Genomic DNA, 12581 nt, shown 5'->3' on the forward strand with positions numbered 1-12581 from the left:
TTTCCTCCAAAATATCCCTAAACCATCACCCAGCCTCCGCCGTGTTTTATACATAGATCCAACATCCGTTCTTCTTTTGACACTCTTATCTTAGACCAAAAAACTTCAAACTTTGACCCATCACTCTATAAAACTCTCTCCCTCTCTTCGTGCGTCCAATTTTTTATGTTCTCTTGCCCTCTTCAACCTCTTAAGATTATTTTGACATCTTAAAAGAAGTAGAAGATATATTCCTCGATTCATTGATTGGTTGAGCTGTTACACCTGGAATAACGTACACCAGTATTTTTGGTTTTGTAAGATACAATGAATTGATTATAGGGTGGGCAAAAATTTTTGTGTATAGTATATGGATGAGAAAAGAAAATTCACTGAAATTATTCAGAATTATATAGTGTAGGAGTTGCAAAAAGCTCGAAGCCATTCAACTTCTGGAATACTGTCAAACTGTGAATGAATTGATATAAGTCCTGGAACTAAACTAACTAGGTTATAAAGTTAATGTAGAACTGTCATGGATGTCACAATGACGTTATCTGTCATTGTAAATTTTGATCATGGTCCTTTATACAGCTCTAGAAACGAGGCTAGCGGGTTGGTTTCATTTCACGGGCGCCAAATTACCTCATTCTGTTGCCGCCTGGTCGGCGTTGTTATAAAGAAATGGTGTCAAATTGTGTTAACCTAATAATAATTATTATTATTATTCCCGTAAGTTGTAATGAATTGTTATAAATGAAAGTAGATAATACGTAACGTAATTATATAAATGTAGTTAAATGAAAGAAATAATAGATGATGTCAAATTTTCATCTCTGCCCTACCCCACGCTCTTACATGTAACCGACCTCTACCCACGTCCATCTCTAGCATCTCTAGATAGCAGCGCCGCGCCACGGCTATTTCAAACACTTATTATCCCGACAAGAGAACCAAACCGCTATATATAATAGAGGATAAAATAAAGAGATTAAATGAATTAGGAGATGTGAATAGTTTTATTTAGACGAAATAAACTCTAAATATCATTTTATAAGTCTGGTTTAGTTGAAATAAACATGTGCTAAACATTATTATTTTTTAATAAGTCATTTTTATTAAACTGAAATTACTCACATCTCCTAACTTATTTCATCTCTATATTCTATCCTCATCATAATTGACAATGACAGAAAATGTCATTGTGAAATCCATGACAGTCCTACCATAGACATCATAACCAAAAGGTAGGTGAAAAAACCATATTGACAATTTCTTTAAAATTTTGACAGATGACAACAAGAATTTAGCAAAAACTAACAATATAATAACCATAGTGCAAATATAAATCGAAGGCTCACTCTCCTGAATATTGATCACTATCATTCTAGTTATTCAATCTGCCACTCTAGTGTTTCATAGAAATGGGCCGTAATAATGCATTTTCTTTTCGAATAGATTGAAATACATTAATTTACACTAATTTAATCAATCAAAAATGCTATTAAGCAAACAAAAAAGGCAATTTAATTATATACCTACGTCATCGGATACTTTATTTTATCATGAGGCATAAACGAAATCACAGAAAAAAATGTAGATTTAGCTTTTTTGGGCTAGCGGCTCTCAAACTGTTTTGGTGACTGGACCGTTACCTAATAGAGTTAATTATAAATATAAAGAGTGCGAGCTAGTTCAAATGGGACCGGACTGCTGTTAAAAAGAGAATTTGAGCGCCATGGCGAGAACAGCAAAGAAGGAGAATAACAAGTTTTGATTTCAAAAACGAGTAGAGAGAAGGAGAGTGGTAAATCAATGCTCTTTCTTTTGCTTCCTATAGTACAATCCCACTTACATATCGCGTTCTTTACGTTTATTATGGACGGGAGGAACCTTTTAAAAAACTTTTAACCGGACCCTAAACTAGAAGCAGTACCAGTTATATAACTTTTGTTTGTTAATAGTTTTTAGCGAATTATGAAATAAAATTCATTTGATAAAATACATAAAATTACTTTTTATTCTTCATTAATCAAGTTATGTCTGCCTTAATAAAAGCAAGTTGAATTCTCATTTCTAGTCTAGCTTACGGTATTTTGTTTTTTTAGTTCTATATGCAGAAACTCCCGTTTCACGTTGATGGAAACGACAGGTAAACATTTAAAGCCTTTGTAGAAAGTTATGGACCACAATAGAAGTATCAAAAATCATGTGGTCAAATTGTTATGAACATTGATTCCATTATTTTATATTCTTCGGCAAAGTTATATTCACTTGTCCCTAGTATAGGATTTCATCAGTTTAACAAATGTTCTATTTTGATATATTGTGGTATCAGTAAGACTAAACTTAAAGTTTTTATAGTGACCATAGTCATATTGTAAATTGTACAGCGGGTTAAGTAAAATAACGTCATTAAGGTCTATCGCGACCCACCATCATTTACGGATCGTCCTCCAGTTTCCGAGTCCTCGGAACGATCGTTTTGCAAGGTTACAGTCTCTGTATTTGGAAACTCACACAGCTTACTATTTGGTAGAGGAAAAAACTGTATTTATTATTGGACCGATTAGACAAAGAGATCGCAAATAAAAATTCCCTTAAGCAGTTATTTCTCGAAGACAATACACCGTGTCACAAGTCAACTAAACAATGGTCAAATTCGTATTGCTGCCATAACCGCATTTTCCAAATCTGCTCCTCAACGACTTTTAACTGTTTTGTATATCTTGTAATATCTAAAAGCGATTGATTCTAACAGTCTTAGCATCAGTTATTACGTCAACTTTTCTAAAACAAAATATTCCTAAAACGGTGTAACTATCGCCCTCTATGAGAGATATGTGAACAAATTAATATAAAGTATCAGCTTCCTTTGAAACGAATAATAAAATACTTAGTTAATAATCATTTCAACAATTAATTACTTATAATTAAATTAAGATAAATTTTATTTGTTATCAAATAAAATGGAATGTGTTCATTTTATTCGATCTAGATACAAAGATAGATATAAAGTTAATAGTGTTCAAGGTCAATGCCTTTACGAAGTCTGGGAACAGAAAATGATCCGAGGGGGCTAACTATGGCAAATAGGTAGCACTTCTTACTTTAACAAATGTTGCAATAAGTTCGCATAAAACTCGCCGTTGTTAGTTTCTTCTTTTTCAAGATAAACAACGAAAATTATCCCACGCGCATGCCCAAAAACCGACGCCATGATCTTACCTCTAGATGGAACAGTTTTTGCCTTCTTTGAAGCCGGTTCTCCATTTTTAGTTCATTGTTTTGGGGTGTAAAGTGATGGACACACGTTTCATATACGATTATGAAACGGCGCAAAAATTTGGCTTATTTCTATGAAACATTGCCAAATAATCGATGGAAACATTTTTTTTTTCCATTTTGAGCAAACGTGGCACCTATGTTTGAGTCGACGATCATTCAGTTTGAGGGTTTTCTTCAACATTTTTAGAGTCGTCACCTCATTTGGTCCACCACTTTGATGCTGGTCTTCACAGATCGTACGGCCTCTGTTTTACTATCAATAATGAAGAAGCAGTCTCGCCCAAAGTAGAATCTAGTTCAGCTTTTATATTAGTTGGGCTAAGGCCTTTCAAATAAAAGTATTGTATCACACAACGATGACCAATTTTCTCCATGTTTACAAACTCACTAAAAACTTTCACTATTGATGGCTGCCAAACAAAGACTAAACAAACTTGAAACATATGCTGTTTTGATTGTATTATTTTTCAAGCAACTACCGCCATCTCCAAGTCAGGCCAGAGACCATCCTCGTATTTCCTTCCAATGTACATGATTTACATGTTTCCGTCGTTTTTAGGCATGTGGATGTTGGTTACTCATTTAAGTGTATGACTTGAAGAATTTAAACCGAATATAAATTTAGAGTTTTTCTATTTCGACACGTAAGTCAAGTGTGAAAAATATTGTCATAATGTTGAATAGGAAAATAATTGAATTTACTTTTATGCCAAAGCTTTTAAATCCGAGTGTTGAAAATTATTCAACCACATTAAATATTTAAAACAATTATTTTAAAACAGTAACAAAATGGAAACTGACAAGTCTAATAATAATATCACAAATTTTACTTAGTTTTTATCACGTCCAAATGATACTTTTCAAAACAAAATTAATCTAGAATTGCGAATACGTATATCAATAGAAATATTGAATTACGAATTTTGAAATCAACTCCGATTTTATTTATTCATATTATACTTTACATTAAATTTTATGTAAATTTTCAATCCAGGAGTACATTTCGTTCAATATACCTTCGTATTATTATTCTATTTTGGATAATAAATGGATTTTCATAGATTGCAAATAATTTTTTAAAAGTGCATAACGAAATAACACCGACTAAATTCAAAAATTTCAAATGGCATTGAGTAAATATTTAAAACTTCAAATATTGCTACCCATCAATATGTTTCGGTGCAATGTACATCTACAGAAAGAAATAAAACTATATCTTCAAGGTAAAAATAAGTATGGGAAATGATGGGTGAAAAGCAAAGATATACTTACTCAAAACCTTCTTCTATAAAAAGAAATCTTGGTCCAATCAACTTTATCGCACAACTTCAAACGTGAAAATTTGTTTACTCTTAAAAGTCTTCTAGACTATTTCTTTCCTTTGAATGTGTGGTCCAATGTTGAAAAGAAAAAGCGTGTAATGACTATACTTTGTGACGAATAATATTTACTTATAATATGTTCATGGTGGAGAGCGACAACACAACCACAACTCAAGCTGAAGATCGTTTTCTGTGGGTTACTCCAAGGAAGAACCCAACTAACTAGGCTTCTCGTATCAATAGGGCTTTAAATAACGTCACTGGCTCAATAATTTTAAACAAATCACTCAGAAAAAAGTTACTTATGGCTGGTTTAAGATAACACCGCTAACTAGTATAGGTTATCCATCCATTTGGATGGAAAAAGGCTAAAGATAATATGAATAATTTCTTGTAACTGCTTTTGGTAGATTTGATTAAAATTAGAACTTTACGATATTGGCAAACTAGAATGGCCTGCCCGGTTACCAGACATGAACTGCATCGAATACGTCTTGAACGCGATGTCTAGACAATTCGATATACGAGGCATATTTTTTGAATAAGTACCGTTTTGCGATTCCGCCGCCGCAACCCCAAGGTCAGCGTTCCGCACATGCGCGCTGGTTACCTACATCTCTTCTCTACGCACTGACGTCATTACAGTCTGATTCTGAACATTGTGTACGTTGTTTACTGAGTGTTTAAGATGCATTCGACAATCGTGAGTCTCGCCGATTGTGAAGTACGGGCTGTTATACGATTTCTTAGTGCTAAAGGCGTAAAACCGATCGATATTCATCGTGAGATCTGTCAAGTTTACGGACAAAACATTATGAGTGATGGAATGGTAAGGAAATGGGTATCGTTTTGCTGCATGACAATGCCCGTCCACATGTGGCTAATCGGACCAAAGATCTCATTAAATCTGTTCAATGGGAAACTCTAGATCATCCTCCCTACAGTCCTGATCTAGCGCCCAGCGACTACCATTTGTTCCTGCACATGAAGAATCACCTGGGCGGTCAGCGTCTTCAAGACGATAACGAAGTCTAAACAGTTGTTATACAGTGGTTAACAAGAAGTCAGGCGGCAGAATTTTATGAGGAGGGTATTCAAAAACTGGTGCCACGTTATGAAATAAAATTATTGCGATATCTTTTCTCTTCTTTTTTTAATTCCAAAACGGTACTTACTTAAAAAATATGCCTCGTATTAGAGCAGCCTATCAATACGATTGATTACTTAGAATAAGTTGTCATAGAAAGAAAATATTCTGTGATTCGTGCAATGACGAATATAGTTTGACAGGAAATTTGAAAAGATTTTGAAAATATTTAGTAATTATTGATTTCAGTTAACAATGGGCATATATATATATATATATATATATATATATATATATATATATATATATATATATATATATATATATATATATATATATATATATATATCAATTATAATAGAAATTGCTTTTGATTTGTCCTTGTATAAATTCTTCTTGTCATTAACCTCGTCATTAAAGGGAAGAAAATATCCGCTACATAACATGGAAACATTTTCTATCGGAAGGAAAAGAAAAACCCATCAATCGAGTAACTCATTGTTTATGGTTGTCATCTTCCATACCCATCAAATTTCTCGCTCAACTGCTTATGATACACTCTCGTTCGTCCTCTTACCAAAAACTATGGTCCGGACTGAGTGCGTGTAGAGAGAGAACTGCTTTAGTATTAAAAAATTACTCACATTAAAAAACATTTTTGTATAAAGAAATTAATTCTCCTTGTCTTATCGTCATGCCATTTCAGGCGTTGAGATGCATGTCCTGTGATGACCACTATTTTCATGCTTTTTTGTCCCTGTTAATTACTTCCGTTGATTCCGGAGATTTCTTTTTATTTCTTCCTCTACCTCCTCAATCCGTTAGTCTTTTCTTGGTTTCTTAGCTTCTTTTGTTTCAATTTGATCCAAAAAAGTATTGCGTGATGAAAAAATGCGCGTGCATCAAAGCGACTGTTTAGCCGAAATCTACCGTGTCTGTATACAAACCAGTATAGCCGTGTCCTTCGTTTGAACATTGACTGTTTTTTTTTGTTTTGTCTTAAAAATGATCGATATAAAAATTTAGCAGCGGACTATTGTGAATTTCACATGAAACTTGGAAAAACTGCCACTTAACTTCATAATTTATTGAATGTAGTGTATAGCAATGTATTAAGTGCTAAATTTTAACATGCTAAAAATGTGTGCATTAGAACAACGAGCAGTTCTTAAAAATATTTGTATTGACACTTTGAATGCGTTTTAATCTTGCACTATGCCCAGCTCTACCTTTTTCCTAAGATCAAATCTACATCAAAAGGAGTCTGTTGCAGCTGAAGCTGAAAGAACTGACAGAAAAAGATTTCCTGTACTGTTTCGAACTATGGAAGATTTGCTTGAAGCAATGTAGGAATAGAGAAGGGGTATATATTGAAAATGATAATAAATAACATGCCAATGAGTAAAGTCTAACATAGGATTTTTGATCAGAGAAGCTGGACACGACTTTTACTTATCAAACGTAATCAATCAACAAATAATAAGTACTTATCTAAAGAAATCGTCAAATAAAAATTGTTTCTCAACTTTAGAGTAAACTTGATCTAGAACCAAAATATTTGAAAATATACTTAAATTTCATTTCAAATGTTGTCAGTACTTTCCTGGATCCGGACATTAAAAACAGGGGAGAATTACGATGTAAGTGCAAAAGGGTAGCGAGGGGTAAATGGAGAAGGACAAAGAGGGGGGAACGATAACCCACCAACAATGGCCAGGAAATGTAGTTACAGGGCTCAAATGACACATGCATGATGTGATTATTATTATATGAATATGTATAGAATGGGAAAAGCTCGAGGGGCTGCTAAATTTAATACTCGGTATCTAATGCTGCATAATTTTTGGTCACTTAACGTTGATGGGAATAACTCGATTTTCAAATAACATTTAATTGACATTATTCAAGAAATGCAGTAGTTGAGAAAAATAGAATAACTTCTAATCGAAAAATAGTAAGTTACCATCCCCAAATATCACAAGAATCTTTCAAAAATAGAAGTGGTAGATGAAATTTTTAGAGAAAAAAGAGATATTGAAACATCTACCTGTAATATTATTTGCAAAGACAATGAAAATGTAACTGAAACAGATAAATTTAAGGAGACTTTCCATGTAGAGTTCAGCCTATGTACAACGATTTTACAAACTTCTTAATATTTGGTCACGAATAAGACGAAACAACTGAAGCATTAGGGAACTTTTATTAACAATCAGAATATTTATTCACTTTCTTTGAGTTAATTTACTGGCTTGTCTAGATAATCTAACATCTATAATGTCTGATGAGGTACCCTGTCATATAATCTCTAATACTTCATATTGGCCAAGTCTTTTTGCGTTTCTTTTTCGGATAACTTCTTGGTGGTACTCCCAGATCCACGTGCACGTTGAGATTTGATACTATCCCATATTCGATTTTACGATGGGCCCAGTATAAGCCCAGAATTAAGCTAAGTATGTACAACTCAGGCCCTACTTTGGAAGCCGTCATTGGTCCAAACTTGGTAGGACTCTGGGATGATAACAATGTCCCTCGCTTGCAGGCCTGGACCAGGCCTGGTTGCTTGTAAAAATATAGTTTTATGACAAATTTTTATTGATGTATTCTACTAATTAATGTACTCGTACATAAAAATATTAGTTAATTAATTAAACATATAAAGGAGTGGACCTATTTTTTATTATTCTACTTTTTATTGTCTTTCATGCATAATAGAATTTTATTCATAGTAAATTATCACTTTTAATGTTAAGACATCTATTATGGATCAGATATTAGAACAAAACTGAGTTCTGCCAAGCCTAACTGACTATAGGATGGCCGAGGTCGGGGCGCTCAGAGTTCAGCTAGGCTTGGGTTGGCCGGAGCTAAGTTACCCAGACTTCAACCAGGCCAGGGCCATTATTAATTTGCCATGGCCGGATTTCACAGCGTTGGTCCATGCTTAGCCCCGTCGTTCAAGTCTGGGGGATGGGATGGAGCAGCTAGTATTGTAGATTGGGATCTTTGGATAATTTTTATAATAGATTTGGAATCACAACTCTACAGCTCAATTCCATATAGTCTTGACTACAGACTTGTAGTTGTGGAATTTCTGGTGAGTCTTTGGGATTTATCCCTAACATCCAAAGTAGTTCTCTTGCGTTTTTTTGTTAATATAGTGATTAGAAAGTACACATTAAGCAAATTAGGAAGATTAGAAGATTACTAAGAACAGTAATTAACATGATTTTAACAAAATATTTAAGTCAAATTTTTGGCTATAACAACAGATCTATTAAAAGCAGCACATTGAGTGATAATTTAAAATAAAGTGGTAGTGGTAAAGCATTAACCAAAATAATTATTCACGTGAAGATTATACAGCAGTTAAACTGGAAGGCGAAATCATTGTAAGGTTTATAGAAAGACAAATATTATGCAGACAGTAGGTATATAATGGGAAGAAAATTACAATGTGGATCTGAAGCATCGACAAAGACGAACGTTAAAAAAAATGAGAAAAATATGAAATAAACATAGACATAAATAACTGAACTTTAAGAATAGAAATTATACATAAAAAGATGTATCGCTGTTGTCTTAGCAAACTTATCTGGTATTAGTTTCTAGCAGTGGAAAATGGAAGCACAAAGTCCGAAAAGAGTGGAGTTGATGAAGATTAACCAAAAGTTACGAAGACGTGATAGAGAAATAAAGAAGAAGTGTCTTTTTGAACATCATTTCTTTCTTTATTATTTTGTATTTTACATATCTATGGGTTCTCCATTTTGTGTCTCCATTAAAATGAACGCCTATATTCGAAAAACTTTAACACTGATTAATTTAAATTGTGTACCCTTCAAATATATCATCTGATAGATAATATAAATATAATCAAAACTGTTGATAATTTTTCTGTGAAACAATCCAAATTTTTATCGTTGGAAGGATAAAAAAAAATTTATATTTTCTATTGATTTATAAGATTTAAAATTATTTATTCGTTGCCTCTATTACAGAATTCTGACGCTAACGCTCCGAGCCTATTCAGAGAGATTAAGCAAAAACTCCTCCGATTTTTATCAACCATCTGCATCCCTTTTTGTAATTGCTTTTTTTCTCCCCAGCTTTAGGCCACCAGCAACTTTTTAAAATTGCTTGTTTTTGTACGTTGGAGTTTAGTCATGAAGATAAACTAAAAAAAAGGAATGAATATAAATTATTTCTTTACGTGGGCTGCTACTTGAGTTTTTTGATATGGCAACATATGAATATGTCAAATCTAACATTGCCATCATAAAGTTCGACGTTTTCGATGGTGAACGTACTCAGAAAACGTTGTCATACGAGTAAAGATACTTGGAACTTCGAATTTTGGTGATGAAACACCATCTCGAACCATGTGACATACCGTGAAACACAAGTGTATACACATTAAACTATGTTGAACATAATTGAAACTTAGTAGTTTTGCTCGGAAATGCGAGGGTTTTTATCATCCTTGGTTTCCCTGTAGGTTACAGGGCACACTGGATGGTAAAAATATAAAATAGAAGGCAGACATACTAAAATAAAGACTGATAAACCCTTCATAGAACCTGAACTATTTTGTGGAATCGGCTACAGGACAATAGATACCAGAAAGGGTACAGAAACCAACAGTTGCTGGTACAATCTAAAGAGATTGAGGGAGATAAACATACTCCTGGGCAACTATATCCAATGAATATATAATTGACCGTAGGTTCAACAGAGAATCGATGGTAAAATTGCGAAACTTCGTAGGTCGATTTGTTGAAATTTTATAGGAGGAAGTCTACTAAAGAGGTTTCTTTCTTTATATATTTTTCATATCAATCTTGTTAGCTTTTGAAAGATGTCCCTACAAGTATTAAAAACTGTTCAAGAACTTACGATGTTTTGCAGTTTAAAGGAATAATTTATTTAAATAAATTTCACATCAAAAACCCATAAATGATAAAAATTGACGTAGATAGATAGATTTGGATAAGTATACTCTAGTCACATTCTCTCGATGTGTGTATACTAACTTCGGAACATTACTCCAGGGGTGTATGAAATAGAACATGATCTGGCGGCTGGAGCCATCCCACATCTTGAACTTTTTGGAAGGATGGGGATTAATAAATCATCTATGAAGACTAAGCATTCACAGTGCCGCATCAAAAAAAGGATATGACACCCTGAATACATCACCATCATTATAAGAAGCGTTACTGCCAAAAATTTTTTGTGAAGCGTTTGAATTTTCGTGGAAATCAATTTTTTCCAGGAACTCGTACCGAGGATATTTAGTCATAAAGTGTGATTCGTGTGACGACCCAAGATTTGTTAATTCATATAAATATCGTTCAGCTTTATACCAACGTATTCCAATTAGATCTAGAGATTTCGGTTGGGATATAAATTATTAAAGGTATTACTAGTTTTAAGTTGACTTTCACTTTATCATTAAAAAATCATAATATATAATTTGGGCTTAAGCAGAGACATTGTACAGTTGATGGAATGTAATTGAGTTAATTAGAATACTCTTGCTTCTCTTGGAGTAATAAAGTGAGTAATACTTCCAGAAAAACAAACAATATAAGTACCGTCATCACAGATATATTGCACTCAATAGAAAACTGTAAAAAAATCGTTTTCTTTTTGGCAAAAATTCAAATGTTTTACACTTAAAACTGGCTCTATGCACTTTTTTCATGAGAATTTACATTCAACACCCGTACTAAATTTCGACTGTGTTAATTGCCTAACGGCCTAATCCGATTTTTGACTGGAATTCCATTTATTTTTCTTAAATGGTTGGATTAGTGTTGTGCAAATGCGAGAAAATAGCAAATGGTGTTAGTGAAATATTTAAACAAAAATCAGCTATTTTTATACTGTATGAAGAAACCAAAAAAAAGTGACAGCAGTCACGTGATTATGAACTTTAACGATTGACAGGAAACAAAAATTTTCAAAAATGAGTTAATAAGTATCAAAAGTGCAGTTTTAAACTTTGAAATCTTTTACGTATATCTCATAATAACATTCCAACAATAAATTAAAGAAAAACAGATCTGTTTCATCGATTTTGATAATGCATTTGACAGAGAGATAGGATCAGTAGAGATAAGACATTAAAGGATAAATTAACTACGTGAATAGGAAAGATTTTGTTATATTTGCACTTTAAATATAATTAAAAAGAACTCATCAAAATTGATATAAGTATAGATACAGATAAAACAAATATATTGAGTATTTTTCTCGGGATTTAAGGTAAAATTAAAACATGAAATTCCTCAAACTCCCACCAAAAAAAAGATTCAATAATAAGAAAGTAGTAGTTTAAAGATAAAACTAATTAGAATCAAGTAGAAAAAATTTTGCCCTTGGTTTTTACTATGTGTTATTTCCAAAAAAAACTTCGCCTATTCAATATCTTACAGGTAAAATAACTTAATTAAAAAGGGGCAACATTTATAGTAAGTCTGATACTGGTATCAAACATATTAAGTGATAACTAAATGAATATCTATGTCCACGGATATAAATCAAAATATTACACATCTTCGAAATATTACCAACGCCCTTAATGTTAGTGTCTCGGTAACGCCACTTCGGATACGTCGAAATGAATGCCGTTTAGCTGATAAAAAGGGAATTAGAGAACGAACGCGAAAAAATGAATTTCTCTGTTTTTGACAGGTCCTTAATCGCGCACACTAGAGATACGACGCATTAAAGGGGCACACGGATCCCTTTAATTAAAGCCCCGCTGGCGTCCCGTAGTGCGCCGGCCCTTTTGCGGACCCTGCGGGAGTCGCAGACACCCACTTTCATATCCAACTGATGTTTTCATCTACCTACCAGACTGATAAATGTCTGAATGTCGGAATCTCAATTTTGCG

The sequence above is a fragment of the Diorhabda carinulata genome, chromosome 5 (genome assembly GCF_026250575.1).
Source record: "Diorhabda carinulata isolate Delta chromosome 5, icDioCari1.1, whole genome shotgun sequence".
Lineage (NCBI taxonomy): Eukaryota > Metazoa > Arthropoda > Insecta > Coleoptera > Chrysomelidae > Diorhabda > Diorhabda carinulata.